Below are 17458 nucleotides of genomic sequence, written 5' to 3'. Positions count from 1 at the left end.
CCGGCGGCCCCTGGACATCACCGCGGGTAACCGGCAGGCTTCTTTGTTTAAAATGAGCGCGTTTAGGACCTGAGGAATGACGTTGCGGCTTCTCATTGGTCGCGTGCCGCCCATGTGACTGCCACGCGACCAATCAGAAGCCGCGACGTCATTCTCAGGCACTAAACTCCTCATTCTAGGAATTTAGGACCTGAGGAATGACGTCGCGGCTTCTGATTGGTCGCGTGGCGGTCACATGGGCGGCACGCGACCAATCAGAAGCCGCGACGTCATTCCTCAGGTCCTAAACGTGCTCATTTTAAACAAAGAAGCCTGCCGGTTACCGGCGGTGATGTCCAGGGGCCGCCGGAGAGGTGACTATATCAATATTTTTTATTTTAATTCTTTATTTTACACCTCACTATGGATCCGATACCCGATACCACAAAAGTATCGGATCTCGGTATCGGAATTCCGATACCGCAAGTATCGGCCGATACCCGATACTTGCGGTATCGGAATGCTCAACACTAGTCAACAGATCAGTTTAATAAGTGGTCCAAGGACCTTGAAGCTGATGCACAAAAATGGGAGGAGAAAATCAGTCAGGAGAAATGTAAAAAATATCAGCGTGATGTTGAAGACTATGACTCTAATAAAATCTTCAGATGGCAATTGAAAGGGACCAAAAATAGTCAAAGAAAAAGAATTAGAACACAATCGGATAGGCCCTACGTTTCAGAGGTGGAGAGTGTATTGTCAACTAGCGATGCAGAAAGTGTACGGGACCTTCAATTGAAAGGGAATGAGTAAAAGAAAAAATTTCCTGATATGTTCCAGAAAGCACAAAGAAATGGCGGATCGAGCGATCGGTATCAGGTGATTAATTTGTCCAATCGGGTTTTAACGGGGGAACAGATGGAAGTATTGCAACGTGGGTTGACTTTTTCTCCTTCTAACAATCTAGATCCGTTCACATCGGTAAAAGATACTCACCTATTTGCCAGGAAACTAGTCTTAAAAAAGTTACATGCATCCAGGATGGAGAGAGATTTTATGCCTACAACAGTTGAAGAGGAAGCCTTGGAGGCCCTGATTTCCTTGGAGGAAAATATGAGAACATCGGAGGTAAATATGATCCCCAAACATTTGTTCATCAAATGTAAAACATTTCCAGCATTGAATCTCTGCCCTGCTGTAGAGATCTTTACTAAATTAGTGACACAGGACATAGAGGATTTAGCACGGAAACAAGGGAGTAGATCTAATCTATGTAGATCGGAATGGTTGGCTCTAAGAGAAATGCAAACATGGGATGACATTGTGTTTAAATCGGCCGATAAAGGGGGTAATTTGGTTATTTGGCCAACCAACCAATATGAAAAACAGGCCAATAAATTGCTGAATGATTCGACATGCTATCGGCAATTATCCTTTAACCCCATGTCCTCCTTTCAGGATCACCTGGTGGAGATTATGGAAAAGGCTCTGACACAAGGTTTAATAACCAATAAATTGGTGGAACAGATTCGGGGGAGTTACCCCAAGCTTCCTACTCTATATCTCATACCGAAAATCCACAAGAATCAGTTGGACCCCCCAGGCCGTCCCATCGTGGCAGGTAATGGGGGACTGTGTGAGCTGATTGGGAACATCATTGACTATTTTCTAAAGCCTCTGGTAACTAACCTGCCATCTTACATTAAAGACACCACGTCGGCTTTACAGCGTCTGGATCAATTGTGTCTGGATGAAAATATGATTTTTGTAACAGCCGACGTGGAGTCACTTTACACGTCCATACGGCATCAGGATGGTTTGGAGGCAGTCCAATTCTTTCTAAATTCAGGCTCATTTGAGGCTGAAATGGTGGAACTAATTATGGTCCTACTTGAATTTTTATTGACCCACAATGTTTTTACTTTCAATAATCGGATTTATTTACAGTTGCAGGGCACTGCGATGGGGGCCTCTTGTGCCCCCTCGTATGCCAATTTATTTTTGGGGGCTTGGGAGAGGGAGGTTTTTCAGGGTGATCTCATCCAGGATATGTGTCATATTCACAACTGGATGAGATACATTGATGACGTTCTGTTTATATGGGAATGCCCTTTGGAAGGCTTGGAACGCATGATGCAACATCTTAATAATAATTCTAAGAACATCAAGCTAACATTCAAATATGGAAGAGAAATTTAGTTTTTGGATATCAAGATTTTAGTTGGCCCTGATGGTGTGGTCAATACTGACATTTTTAGAAAGTCCACATCAACTAATTCTTTTCTATATGCAGATTCCTCCCATCCCATCTCCACGATTCGAGGAATTCCAGTTGGACAGTTTCTCCGGGCTCGGAGAATCTGCTCGGATGAAAGTAATTTCGAAAAACAGGCCATGGACTTGACAAGAATGTTTACAGAAAGGGGGTACAGTAAGAGGATGATTAAAAGAGGATACCTCAGGGCCTCCAAGACACCGCGGAACCAACTGTTGTATAAGGATTCCCTTGGAACTAGAAAACAGGACCACCTTGAACAAGTACGTTTTATCTCAACTTATAATAACAAATGGAATTAACTTAAAGAAATTATATCTAAACATTGGAAGGTTCTACAAGTGGACTCCACTTTGAGGCGAATCCTACCGGATCGTCCTTCTTTTGTTGCTAAAAGATCTGCAAATTTAAAGGATACTTTGGTTCATAGCCATTATGACAAGGAGAAAAATGAGATAAACATGGGAAGACTTGGTTTCTTCCCATGTGGTTTATGTAAAGGCTGCTATAACCATACAAAGGCAACAAATTTTTGTAATTTTGATGGGTCTAGAAAATATGAGATTCGGAAACATCTAAACTGTAGTTCACAAGGAGTGGTGTACCATGCGCAATGCCCCTGCGAAAAAGTGTATATTGGCCTCACAACAAGAGAACTGAAGGTAAGAACGAGAGAACATGTCCGGGACATTCTAAAGGCAAAAGATGTGGACAATGATGTGTCCCTGAAACCCATTGCCAGACATTTCAAGTCGCATCATGGATGTAATGCCAGTGGTCTTGTCGTGAAGGCTATAGATCAGGTTACGCTGGGCATCCGAGGGGGGGACTTGGCAAGAACGCTGGCTCAGGCGGAGAGTAAATGGATATACCGCCTGGGAACTCTAAGTCCTAATGGGCTTAATGAGAGTCTGGGCTTCTCAGCCTTTCTGTAGATAGTGGGTAATTTGCATTGCTCTATTTGAGTCTGGGTGTCTCAGTCCTTTGGTAGATAGTGGGAATACTGCATTGTTTTGAGAGGTATTTTTTAAGGGTATGGGTGATTTTAATATGTATTTAGGTATATTTTGATTTTGTATGTTAATCATGTGTATTTTTATTCATTTTAGTATATTTGTATGGTCCTATCCCCGTCGGTGTATTATGAGAAATGTGAAGTGATTTCCATGCTGTATTTCATGAAAGGATGCGTATCAAGAACGAAGAACGGATGCTGCTGCTATTATTTATGAATTTTTTATGTGTTATATTAATATTCTCTATGTGTAATAAATCTGTATATGGGCTGTTATAGTTTGTAGGGGTATTGTATATGGGATTTCTGAGGTACAGATATATGGGGTGGTTTGTATAGGTCTGTATTATATTTTATATATTGGGATATGTTGATATGTCTTTGGGGTTTTATGGTTATAGAGACTGGCTTTTTTCTATGTGTATGGCTTTTAGGGTAGAGATTTATTATTTACCTTATATACTCGAGTATAAGCCGAGATTTTCAGCCCAAATTTTTGGGCTGAAAGTGCCCCTCTCGGCTTATACTCGAGTCACGGTGGGCGGCAGGGTCGGCGGGTGAGGGGGAGAGGGCGCTCAGGCATACTTACCTAGTCCTGGCGCTCCTGACGCTGCCCCTGCCTGTCACATTGTCTACGGGTGCCGCAGCTCTTCCTGTCAGCGGTCACGTGGGACCGCTCATTAGAGAAATGAATATGGACTCCACTCCCATAGGGGTGGAGCCACATATTCATTCCTCTGAGCGGTGCCAGGGACCGCTGACAGGAAGAGCTGCGGAGACAGTGTGACAGGCAGGGGCAGCGTCAGGAGCGCCGGGACTAGGTGAGTATTTTATTTTCACCAGTCCGCGTTCCACACGCCAGGCGTCACTCCATCTTCCTGGCGCCACTCTGTCTTCCCGGCGTCTCTGCGCTCTGACTGTGCAGGTCAGAGGGTGCGATGACGCATATAGTGTGCGCCGCCCTCTGCCTGATCAGTCAGAGCAGAGAGACGCCGGGACGAGATGCCGGGACGAGACGCTGGGAGCTGCAATCAAGAGAGGTGAGTATGGCTTTTTTTTATTATTATTATTGCAGCAGCAGCAATGGCAGAGCTTTATAAGGAGTATATATGGGGCAAGAATAAACGGTGCACAGCTTTATAAGGAGTATATATGGGGCAAGAATGAACGGTGCACAGCTTTATAAGGAGCATATATGGGGCAAGAATGAACGGTGCACAGCTTTATAAGGAGCATACATGGGGCAAGAATGAACGGTGCACAGCTTTATAAGGAGCATATATGGGGCAAGAATGAACGGTGCACAGCTTTATAAGGAGCATATATGGGGCAAGAATGAACGGTGCAGAGCACTATATGGCACAGCTATGGGGCAAGAATGAACGGTGCAGAGCACTATATGGCAGAGCTATGGGGCAAGAATGAACGGTGCAGAGCACTATATGGCACAGCTATGGGGCAAGAGTGAACGGTGCAGAGCACTATATGGCACAGCTATGGGGCAATAATGAACGGTGCAGAGCACTATATGGCACAGCTTTCTATGGTAGATCTATGGGGCAATAATGAACGGTGCAGAGCACTATATGGCACAGCTATGGGGAAATAATGATCTATTTTTATTTTTGAAATTCACCGGTAGCTGCTGCATTTTCCACCCTAGGCTTATACTCGAGTCAATAAGTTTTCCCAGTTTTTTGTGGCAAAATTAGGGGGGTCGGCTTATACTCGGGTCGGCTTATACTCGAGTATATAAGGTATTATTTTTTGTGCCTTATGAACATTGACGGTCACTTTCCTTCTTATTTTTTCCTTTTCTTTTCTTTCCTTTTAGCACTTATCACTTTTTTTTTCCAGTATTGGGGATGATTATCCTTCAATTTTAGTATTATTATCTGTATTACACTGTGCTATGAGTTTATTGTGCACCACCCTGCACTGGATATATTGTATCATTAATATTAGGGGTGTAATCCATTCACTGTATATTTTAGTAATTTATTAATATTAAATGTAATCGCTTCACTGTATATTTGAGTAATTTATTAAGATTAAATTTATTTTTATAGGCACTTGGGTATTATTTTATTATTATCGCACCTTTCCGGTTCTTCTTATATATAAGGATAGGCACATTAGGCACCTTGTATTACGATACGATACGATACGATACGATACACTTTATTGATCCCGTGGGAAATTATGGTATCACAGCAGCACGACTTAAATCATAAAATCATAAAGGAATTACATAGTTGACATGACAGTGGAGTTGACAGAAGAACATTATACATTATACATTAGAATAGGACATACACAACGAGTGAACTGAAATGTAGAGAAATAAGTAGACATTCATATTATTATTATATCTTTTCATTCACACCTGATTGCCCTTAACTGGGGATATATTCACATGCAGGAGTCTGCTATAGACTCAGTCTGCTGCAAATCATCTTTTAACTTCCATCTTTTAAATTACATCTTTTTAATTATGATTCTGAATTAGACTGAATTCTAGAATGCATTTGGCTACTCATCACTACTACAATATTATCATCATCTGCACCATCTAATCGAGCTGTTCTCCTCTTCCCACAGGTATGCACTGACTTTACCCAGCTCTCCCTGGCTCCAGAATATCTCTGTATACTGCATTGATTTTCCATGGTATGCACTGACTTTACCCAGCTCTCCCTGGCTCCAGAATATCTCTGTATACTGCATTGATTTTCCATGGTATGCACTGACTTTACCCAGCTCTCCCTGGCTCCAGAATATCTCTGTATACTGCATTGATTTTCCATGGTATGCACTGACTTTACCCAGCTCTCCCTGGCTCCAGAATATCTCTGTATACTGCATTGATTTTCCATGGTATGCACTGACTTTACCCAGCTCTCCCTGGCTCCAGAATATCTCTGTATACTGCATTGATTTTCCATGGTATGCACTGACTTTACCCAGCTCTCCCTGGCTCCAGAATATCTCTGTATACTGCATTGATTTTCCATGGTATGCACTGACTTTACCCAGCTCTCCCTGGCTCCAGAATATCTCTGTATACTGCATTGATTTTCCATGGTATGCACTGACTTTACCCAGCTCTCCCTGGCTCCAGAATATCTCTGTATACTGCATTGATTTTCCATGGTATGCACTGACTTTACCCAGCTCTCCCTGGCTCCAGAATATCTCTGTATACTGCATTGATTTTCCATGGTATGCACTGACTTTACCCAGCTCTCCCTGGCTCCAGAATATCTCTGTATACTGCATTGATTTTCCATGGTATGCACTGACTTTACCCAGCTCTCCCTGGCTTCTGAATGTCTCTGTATATTGCACTGGCTTTTCTATGCTTCCCCTGGATCTGAGTGTCTTGGTGCAGCACATATAATCCTTTTAGTATGCTTTCTCACCTATGAGCTTGTTTCCATGACCTGTTTTGATGTATCTCATTGTGTGATCCTGGCATCTCTTTGAGTGGTCAGTCTTACCCCTCCCTCACTTTATGACCTTTGCTTAACTCTCTACATCTGGTCTCCCATACCCAGCCACCTCCTCATTCACACCTGATTGCCCTTAACTGGGGATATATTCACATGCAGGAGTCTGCTATAGACTCAGTCTGCTGCAAATCATCTTTTAACTTCCATCTTTTAAATTACATCTTTTTAATTATGATTCTGAATTAGACTGAATTGGACTGGAATTGACTGGAAGGTAACAGACTACTAACCACTACAATGTTTCATTTTCTTTTCTCTTTCACCCCCATACTACTTTCCTTCTTACAATCTCCTGCAATCCCTCCACCTAGTAAGGAACTAGTCATTTCTTCCTCCATACTCCCCAGCCATCTCACCTTCCCCTCAGAACTGTTCCTCCACATACAATCCTTTTTATCCAGACACACACGGCCACATCATGTCCTATCCTGCTCCCACCTTCTAATGATCTGTCTGTTACTCCTCATTGCTGGTGACATATCCCCAAATCCCGGCCCTCCCCAATTCATCCCCACACTCGTTTCTAACCCCCTGCCACGATCCTCCGCACGTTTTCCCAACCACGACAACCTCATACCCATTCATCCAGCCCCCACTCCCCCGCTCCCCCTACTTGGAGCACTATGGAACGCACGCTCCATCTGCAACAAACTGACATTTATCCATGACCTCTTCATCACCAACAAACTCTCCTTCCTCGGCCTCACTGAAACCTGGCTCACCCCATCTGACTCTGCCTCTCCAGCTGCGCTCTCCTATGGCGGATTCCACCTCTCTCACACCCCTCGCCCCAGCAACAAACGCGGTGGAGGAGTTGGCTTGCTCCTGTCCGACACCTGCTCCTTTACTCCAATCCCGCTACCACCCTCCGCTACTCTTCCCTCGTTTGAGGTGCACTCTGTCCGCATCTATTCCCCCTCCAACCTCCAGCTGGCTGTCATCTACCGCCCCCCAGAACTAGCCATCTCCACCTTTCTCGACCACTTCACCACCTGGCTACTTCATTTCCTCTCTGTTGACATCCCCACTATCATCATGGGTGATTTCAATGTCCCCATTGACACTTTCACCTCAGCTACCTCTAAACTTTTATCACTGACTGCCTCCTTTGGCCTCACTCAATGGTCCTCTGAGGCCACTCACAAAGATGGCCACACGCTGGACCTCATCTTCACCCGCCTCTGCTCCCTTACTAACCTCACTAACACACCCCTCCCCCTGTCTGACCACAACCTACTGACATTCTCGTCCCTCTCCTCTCCTAGTGTGCAACCCCCACTCCACAAACTCACTCACCCTCGCAGAAATCTCAAACATCTCAACTTACAATCACTCTCTGAGTCCCTTCTCCCTCTCACAGACATAGCCTCCCTTCATGACACAGATGCTGCTGCCACTTTTTATAACACCACAATAACAACAACACTCGATTCGGCCACCCCACTCATGCATAGTAAAACTCGTACAATTAACAGGCAGCCCTGGCTGACCAGCCTGACCAAAGAATTGAGACGGGCTTCCAGGATTGCTGAGCGGAGATGGAAGCGATCCCACTCTGCCGACCACTTCACTGCATACAAGCAGTCCCTCGCCAGCTTCAAGTCTGCGCTCACTGCCGCAAAACAAACTTACTTCTCATCCCTCATATCCTCCCTGTCCCACAACCCTAAACAGCTTTTCAACACTTTCAATTCTCTACTCCGTCCCCCCGCACCTCCTCCCTCCCCCCTCATTTCTGCTGATGACTTCGCCTCTTTCTTTAAACAGAAGATCGATACGATCAGAGAAAGCTTTGGCCCACAGCGCCCACTGCCCCTCTTAGCTGCTCAACCCTGCTCCTCCAAAACCAGCTTCTCCACCATGACAGAAGATCAGCTCTCCACCCTCCTGTCAAGATCACACCTCACCACCTGCACGCTTGACCCGCTCCCATCCCACCTCATCCCTAACCTTTCCACGGTCTTCATCCCAACCCTAACGCACCTCTTCAACCTCTCACTCACAACAGGTGTCTTTCCCTCATCCTTCAAGCATGCCAAGATCACACCCATCCTCAAAAAGCCCTCCCTCGACCCATCCTCTGTGTCTAGCTATCGCCCAATATCTCTTCTCCCTTATGCCTCCAAATTGCTGGAGCAACACGTCCATCTTGAACTGTCCTCCCACTTCTCCTCCTGCTCCCTCTTTGATCGGTTACAATCAGGCTTCCGTTCCCATCACTCAACTGAAACTGCCCTAACTAAAGTCACCAATGACCTACTAACTGCCAGGAGCAAGCGACACTACTCTGTCCTCCTTCTCCTGGACTTGTCTTCTGCCTTTGACACTGTAGACCACTCCCTTTTGCTACAAATCCTCTCATCCCTTGGCATCACAGACTTGGCCCTTTCCTGGATCTCGTCATATCTGACAGACCGAACATTCAGTGTCTCCCTCCCCCACACCACCTCCTCACTTCGCCCCTTGTCAGTCGGTGTTCCTCAAGGCTCTGTTCTAGGACCCCTACTCTTCTCCATCTACACTTTTGGCCTGGGACAGCTCATAGAATCCCACGGTATGCAGTACCATCTCTACGCTGACGACACGCAGATCTACCTCTCCGGACCTGACCTCTCCTCCTTGCTTACCAAAATCCCGCACTGTCTGTCTGCCATTTCAGCCTTCTTTTCTGCTCGCTTTCTACAACTGAACATGGACAAAACAGAATTCATCATCTTTCCCCCATCTCACTCTACCCCTCCACCAGACCTATCCATCAATGTCAATGGCTGCTCACTATCCCCAGTCCCACACGCCCGGTGCCTCGGGGTGATCCTCGACTCTGCCCTCTCTTTCAAGCCACATATCCAAGCCCTTGCCTCCTCCTGTTGTCTCAAACTCAAAAATATTTCCCGGATCCGTGCTTTCCTTGACCGCAACACTGCAAAAACGCTAGTGCATGCCCTTATCATCTCCCGCCTCGACTACTGCAACCTCCTACTCTCTGGACTCCCCTCTAGCACTCTGGCACCACTCCAATCCATCCTACACTCTGCTGCCCGACTAATCCACCTGTCCCCCCGCTATTCCCCAGCCTCTCCCCTGTGTCAAGCCCTTCACTGGCTTCCTATCGCCCAGAGACTCCAGTTCAAAACCCTCACACTGACATACAAAGCCATCCACAACCTGTCTCCTCCATACATCTGTGACATGGTCTCCTGGTACCTACCTACACGCGACCTCCGATCCTCCCAAGACCTCCTTCTCTACTCCCCTCTCATCTCTTCTTCCCATAACCGCATCCAAGACTTCTCCCGTGCTTCCCCCATACTCTGGAACTCTCTACCCCAACACATCAGACTTGCGCCTACCATAGAAACCTTCAAAAAGAACCTGAAGACTCATCTCTTCCGACAAGCCTACAGCCTGCAGTGATCCTCAACCTACTGAACAGCCGCACAGCCAGCTCTTCCCTCTCCTAGTGTATCCTCACCCACCCCCTGCAGACTGTGAGCCCTCGCGGGCAGGGTCCTCCCTCCTTATGTACTCGTGTGCCTTGTTATCTGCTCATGTTTAATGTATTTGTCTATATTTGCCCCGTATTCACATGTAAAGCGCCATGGAATAAATGGCGCTATAAAAATGTATAATAATAATAATAATAATATCTATGCCCCCATTATGCACATAATCTCCCTATGCACACTATGCACTTTCATAAGCATATGTGGGAGATATATCATTATATGGTGGGTTGTTTATATATAGGATGCACCTTATTAGTCCTGGCAGGATTTTTTTAGTCCCTTTTTCTTTTCCTTTTCTCTTTTATGCACTTCATCGATATATTCACTATGTGTTACATTAGAGGCAATCCAGTAAGTAAGCACTTCTGAGGTACTTTTAGTATGTATTTATTGTATTCATCTTGTGGGTGTACAGATTTTCCTGTGCTATTTCGGCTCTTTCCAAGCTCTTTGTTTCTAGTAATGGTGGCGCGCCTGCAATTAATATAGTGTTTACTTTTATTTTCTCTTATTTACATTGTGCCGTTCTTCCTGGTGATAGTGCGCATGCGCGGATCCCCCTGGCCGTACACTTGGAGACGGCGCCATTAGTGAGACCGGCTTGCGTTTCGGCTTGCAGTCCACCCGGTGGATGTGTCCAAGTGGCATTACATCCGGAGCGGGGTGAATCTGCGCATGCGCCGGTAAGGTCATTCATGGAACCGGCGGTAAAGTTTTCTAACACTTGCGACCAGGGATAGGTCCACGGCTACTATATAAACGTCACCTTACCTGGGTATAGACACTCCCCCGGAAGAAGCTAGGGCGAAACACACGTTGGGGCGCTGGGAAAAAGCCAAGGTGGACGCACACTATGTAGGACCTGCTTTAGGTAATATCAGCATTTATACTATCTACCTACCTCTTATTGTGATCGGCTTGTTGCGATCTGGATTGTGGGGATTCTATGGTGGTATGTTAAGATTTAATGGGATATAGGATGGCCGCATAAACATGGGACACAATTATTATGAAGTGGATGCAGATAGCACCTTATATTTAACCCTATGTGTTCTGTGAGGAGGCTGGTTTTGACTTTTTTACATACGTGCTTTATTGGTCTGATGATAATACAGTGTGCCTCTTATGGCGTTCCCATGTGGTATTACCCGGAAGAAATGAAGTAGCTTTTTAATGTGTATATGTATTGTTTTTCATTTTTTGTTTCTTTTATAAAATGTATTTAAATTTTTTAATCAATGGTTGGCTTCTTTGGGATGACAGCTATTTGACTGCCATCTTGTGGTTGTTTATAGGTATTTGGGAAGTACCATTATAAGGTATAGAGTTGGACTTTATTGTATTACTATATCAGATATTACACTGCATTTGGGCTACGGGATTGGTTGGGCATACTAACGGTGTCTGCCGCTGCTTGTTGTTCTCCTCCACTGAACAAAGCTGTGCCGCCTGTTTACTCCTGTTACCAATTTTGAACTTCATTCGGCCCACTTTATTACTTGGGCCTACTAACTGTATCTGACACTCATTACAGTTTTTCGCCACTGAACAAAGCTATGCCGCCTGTTTAGTCCTGTTAGCAATTTTGAACTGCATTTAGCCCACTTTATTCTGGGCCTATATCTTCCTCTTCATCCTGCCCATTGCCCAGCCAGTGATAGATGAGTCTGCTGGTACATTGACCCAGACCACTACATTCCCCTTGCACTCTACACAGCCAGAATCTGACCCTGCTGAAAGTCAGGTTCCCCTTCCCGCATACTATACCACCTTACACGGGGACAAAGAGGAAGGTGCAGATGAAAGTGCAGGTTCCTTCATCAGGTAGGGGGGGGCATACTCGTTGGCAACGTCACTGGCACAGGGCCCCTCATAGTACGCAAAAGTGTCTCTGCCGGTGGGAGGCGCCCCCGCCGTGCAAACACACCGCCGTACTTTGAGGGGCCCTGTGCCTGTGCCAATGCGAACGAGTGGGCCACCCCTGCTTGCTCAGGATCACAGCACTTGCAAAGTTGAAATACTTACCTCTCCCTGCTCCACCGCCGTGACGTAGTTCCTGTTTCCTCTGTTTCCTGGGCCCACTAAAATCTTGAGCCAGCCCTACCCCACACAACTTTAGCCAAATGACCCCCAGTTTTCAATGCCTAACTATTATTATAAAGTTAATTGAGATTGACAAGCTTCAGTAATACGAATTGATGTTTTTGGCATAAAAATGGGCACTGTTGGTGTTTTCCTGTCCTCCACTCACTGTCGACTTTGATTCCCCATTGACTTGCATTGGGTTTCATGTTTCGGTCGATCCCCGACTTTTTGAAATAATCGGCCGATTTCACCCGACCCGACTTTTGACAAAGTCGTGTTTCGCGAAACCCGACTCGATCCTAAAAAAGTAAAAGTCGCTCAACTCTAATCGTTAACAAGAGACTGTTTAGTTAACCAACTTTTATTTAGTTTTACCTTTGTACTCTTTGTTTAGCCTGCTATTTCCCTGCTAAGAGTACTCCCACTGTTAAATCTACTATATAAAGCTGAATGTGTGTGTGTGTGTATGTGTGTGTGTATGTCCGGGATTGGCATCTGCACCGTCGCAGCTACAGCCACAAAATTTTGCACAGTCACACGTCTGGACCCCGAGAGCGTCATAGGCTATGTTGTGAGGTGAAATTTTAACCCCGCGCGTTCCAATTCACCAAACAATTTTGCCCCTATCTACATAATGGGGAAAAAAGTGAAAGGAAAAGTGTTGGAGGCGTCGCAGCTACAGAAACAAAATTTTGCACAGTCACACGTCTGGACCCTGAGAGCGTCATAGGCTATGTTGTGAGGTGAAATTTTAACCCCGCGCGTTCCAATTCACCAAACAATTTTGCCCCTATCTACATAATGGGGAAAAAAGTGAAAGGAAAAGTGTTGGAAGCGTCGCAGCTACAGCAACAAAATTTTGCACAGTCACACGTCTGGACCCCGAGAGCGTCATAGGCTATGTTGTGAGGTGAAATATTAACCCTGCGCTTTCCAATTCACCAAACAATTTTGCCCCTATCTACATAATGGGGAAAAAAGTGAAAGGAAAAGTGTTGGAGGCGTCGCAGCTACAGCCACAAAATTTTGCACAGTCACACGTCTGGTCCCTGAGCGCATCATAGGCTATGTTGTGAGGTGAAATTTTAACCCCGCGCTTTCCAATTCACCAAACAATTTTGCCCCTATCTACATAATGGGAAAAAATGAAAGGAAAAGTGTAGGAGGCAAATTGACAGCTGCCAGATGTGAACAAGGGGGACTTAAAGAATGAGAGCGATGGCGCCAAAGAGTATATACCGTACAGTTGCTAAGGTGGGGCCTCGACATGGGATACTCACCACACACGGGGATATGAACACACACAAAATGCGCCACACACTACCACGTGCTTGAACACATATCACCCTCAGCACACATTTCACCACAAATACACCAACCTTGCCACATAAAAGTCAAAACACAAAAGTCGCCACTCAAAACTCGCCACGCGCAGAACTCGCCACATGCAAAAACTAGGCTCTTGCAAAACTCGCCACAAGTGCAAAATTCTCCTCATGAAAAACTCGCCACACGCAAAACTTGCACACGCGGAAAAATTGCCACATGCACAAAAGTTGCAACACATGCAAAAGTTGCCTCACACAAAACTTGCACATACTCAAAAGGCACCACACATAATACCCGCAACGCGCAAAACTCGCCATGCGCAAAACTTGCTGCACACAACTTGCTACACTAACCTGTCACATGCAACTCGACACACAAAAAGTTGCTACACGCATGTTGCTACACAAAACTCATCTCACAAAAGTCGCTACATGCATGTCGCCACACGCAACTCAACACACACAACTTGACAAACGAAACTCGCCCTAAAACACACACAAGTCTGGTATTATCCTTCAAAAATAAAAATCTGATTAATAAGCAGACAAACTACAACAATTGCACCATATAGGAAATACGGCAGCTGTCAGTCACATGACCTGTCTATTATGTGTATGTGTGAGCTTATATATACAGGTCCTTCTCAAAAAATTAGCATATAGTGTTAAATTTCATTATTTACCATAATGTAATGATTACAATTAAACTTTCATATATTATAGATTCATTATCCACCAACTGAAATTTATCAGGTCTTTTATTGTTTTAATACTGATGATTTTGGCATACAACTCCTGATAACCCAAAAAACCTGTCTCAATAAATTAGCATATTTCACCCATCCAATCAAATAAAAGTGTTTTTTAATAACAAACAAAAAAAACATCAAATAATAATGTTCAGTTATGCACTCAATACTTGGTCGGGAATCCTTTGGCAGAAATGACTGCTTCAATGCGGCGTGGCATGGAGGCAATCAGCCTGTGACACTGCTGAGATGTTATGGAGGCCCAGGATGCTTCAATAGCGGCCTTAAGCTCATCCAGAGTGTTGGGTCTTGCGTCTCTCAACTTTCTCTTCACAATATCCCACAGATTCTCTATGGGGTTCAGGTCAGGAGAGTTGGCAGGCCAATTGAGCACAGTAATACCATGGTCAGTAAACCATTTACCAGTGGTTTTGGCACTGTGAGCAGGTGCCAGGTCGTGCTGAAAAATGAAATCTTCATCTCCATAAAGCATTTCAGCCGATAGAAACATGAAGTGCTCCAAAATCTCCTGATAGCTAGCTGCATTGACACTGCCCTTGATGAAACACAGTGGACCAACACCAGCAGCTGACATGGCACCCCACACCATCACTGACTGTGGGTACTTGACACTGGACTTCAGGCATTTTGGCATTTCCTTCTCCCCAGTCTTCCTCCAGACTCTGGCACCTTGATTTCCGAATGACATGCAAAATTTGCTTTCATCAGAAAAAAGTACTTGGGACCACTTAGCAACAGTCCAGTGCTGCTTCTCTGTAGCCCAGGTCAGGCGCCTCTGCCGCTGTTTATGGCTCAAAAGTGGCTTTACCTGGGGAATGCGGCACCTGTAGCCCATTTCCTGCACACGCCTGTGCACGGTGGCTCTGGATGTTTCCACACCAGACTCAGTCCACTGCTTCCTCAGGTTCCCCAAGGTCTGGAATCGGTCCTTCTCCACAATCTTCCTCAGGGTCCAGTCTCCTCTTCTCGTTGTACAGCGTTTTCTGCCACATTGTTTCCTTCCAACAGACTTACCATTGAGGTGCCTTGATACAGCACTCTGGGAACAGCCTATTTGTTGAGAAATTTCTTTCTGGGTCTTACCCTCTTGCTTGAGGGTGTCAATGATGGCCTTCTTGACATCTGTCAGGTCGCTAGTCTTACCCATGATGGGGGTTTTGAGTAATGAACCAGGCAGGGAGTTTATAAAAGCCTCAGGTATCTTTTGCATGTGTTTAGAGTTAATTAGTTGATTCAGAAGATTAGGGTAATAGGTCGTTTAGAGAACCTTTTCTTGATATGCTAATTTATTGAGACAGGTTTTTTGGGTTATCAGGAGTTGTATGCCAAAATCATCAGTATTAAAACAATAAAAGACCTGACAAATTTCAGTTGGTGGATAATGAATCTATAATATATAAAAGTTTAATTGTAATCATTACATTATGGTAAATAATGAAATTTAACACTATATGCTAATTTTTTGAGAAGGACCTGTACTGCCAGGGGGAGGGCTTCCTGTTTACTGGGGATTTACCAGGCTGCCAATTTAGCTTACAAATACTGAGGTAAAAATACTGAGCAAATAACGTGTGAACGAGGTCTAATACAGGAGGAGATGACACACAGGTATATACTATATACAGGGGAGATGACACACAGATATATACTATATACAGGAGAGATGACACACAGGTATATACTATATAGAGGAGGAGATGACATATAGGTACATATATATACAGGAGGAGATGACATACAGGTATATACTATATACAGGAGGAGATGACATACAGGTATATGCTATATATAAAAGATGACATGCAGGTATATACTATATGCAGGAGGAGATGACACTCAGATATATACTATATACAGGGGAGATGACACAAAGGTATATACTATATACAGGAGGAGATGACATACAGGTATATGCTATATATAGAAGATGACATGCAGGTATATACTATATGCAGGAGGAGATGACACTCAGATATATACTATATACAGGGGAGATGACACACAGGTATATACTATATACAGGAGGAGATGACATACAGGTATATACTATATATAGAAGGAGATGACATTCAGGTATATACTATATATAGGGGAGATGACACACAGCAGGTATATACTATATACAGGGGAGATGACATACAGGTATATACTATATACAGGAGATGACATACAGATGTATACTATATATAAGGGAGATGACAAACATGTATATACTGAGGTGATGAGGTGAAAATGAGAGGTGTGAGGTGAAAATGAAAAGGTGTGAGTGCAAAATGAGAGGAGTGAGGAAAAATAGTGTAGTGATCAGAAAATGACAGATGTGAGGTTGAAATGACAAGTGTTAGGGGGGAATGAGAGGAGTGAGGGAGAAAATGAGAGATGTGAGGGGGAAAATGAAAGATGTGATTGGGAAAATGAGAGGCGTGATGGGAAAATAAGAGAAGTGAGGTGCTATAACTAACCACAGATATTTACTATGCTCAGGCAACGCCGGGCTCTTCAGCTAGTAATTAAATATAGTTGATCCATGGGCGGACATACCGCCGGTTCAACCTGTGCAACTGCACCGGGGCCCGGAGCGGGAGGGGGCCCCGAGGGACAGAGAAAGCAGGGCGGTGAATGACAGCTAACAGGAGAAGCAGGGGGCCGCTCTGCTGCACACATGTGATATGAAGTTCAAAAGGGCCCCCTGCTGACCTCACCTGTTAGTATTCATTGTGCTGCTGTCCGGCAGTCACTGGTGCGGTAGCCATGGTGACGGCAGACGCTGGAAGAGAGGAGCGAGGGAGAGGAAGAGGCAGTGTCGGTGAGTCACTGAAGCTTCCGCTCTGTTTGTGAGTCCATGCTGCTGCTGTGCGCACGACTCCGTGATCCCTCGGGACTGGGATACATGAGAATGGGGGGAGAGGGACTGAGGAGGGATCACAAGGTTAGGTAGGAGAAGGGCCGGGAATACAAGTACTAAAATGATCCACTATATAGGGGGGA

The 17458-nt window shown here is 44.9% G+C and overlaps 1 protein-coding gene across 2 annotated transcripts in view; it reads right to left on the bottom strand.

The window, feature by feature from the left end:
- LOC138661543 (acyl-coenzyme A amino acid N-acyltransferase 1-like) overlaps window positions 1-17458 on the bottom strand; it is a 130120-nt gene that overhangs the window by 64191 nt on the left and 48471 nt on the right. The window lies entirely within an intron of this gene.

Source organism: Ranitomeya imitator, chromosome 1, assembly GCF_032444005.1.
Source record: "Ranitomeya imitator isolate aRanImi1 chromosome 1, aRanImi1.pri, whole genome shotgun sequence".
Taxonomy (NCBI): Eukaryota; Metazoa; Chordata; class Amphibia; order Anura; family Dendrobatidae; genus Ranitomeya; species Ranitomeya imitator.
This window is presented reverse-complemented; position numbering and strand designations above follow the sequence as displayed.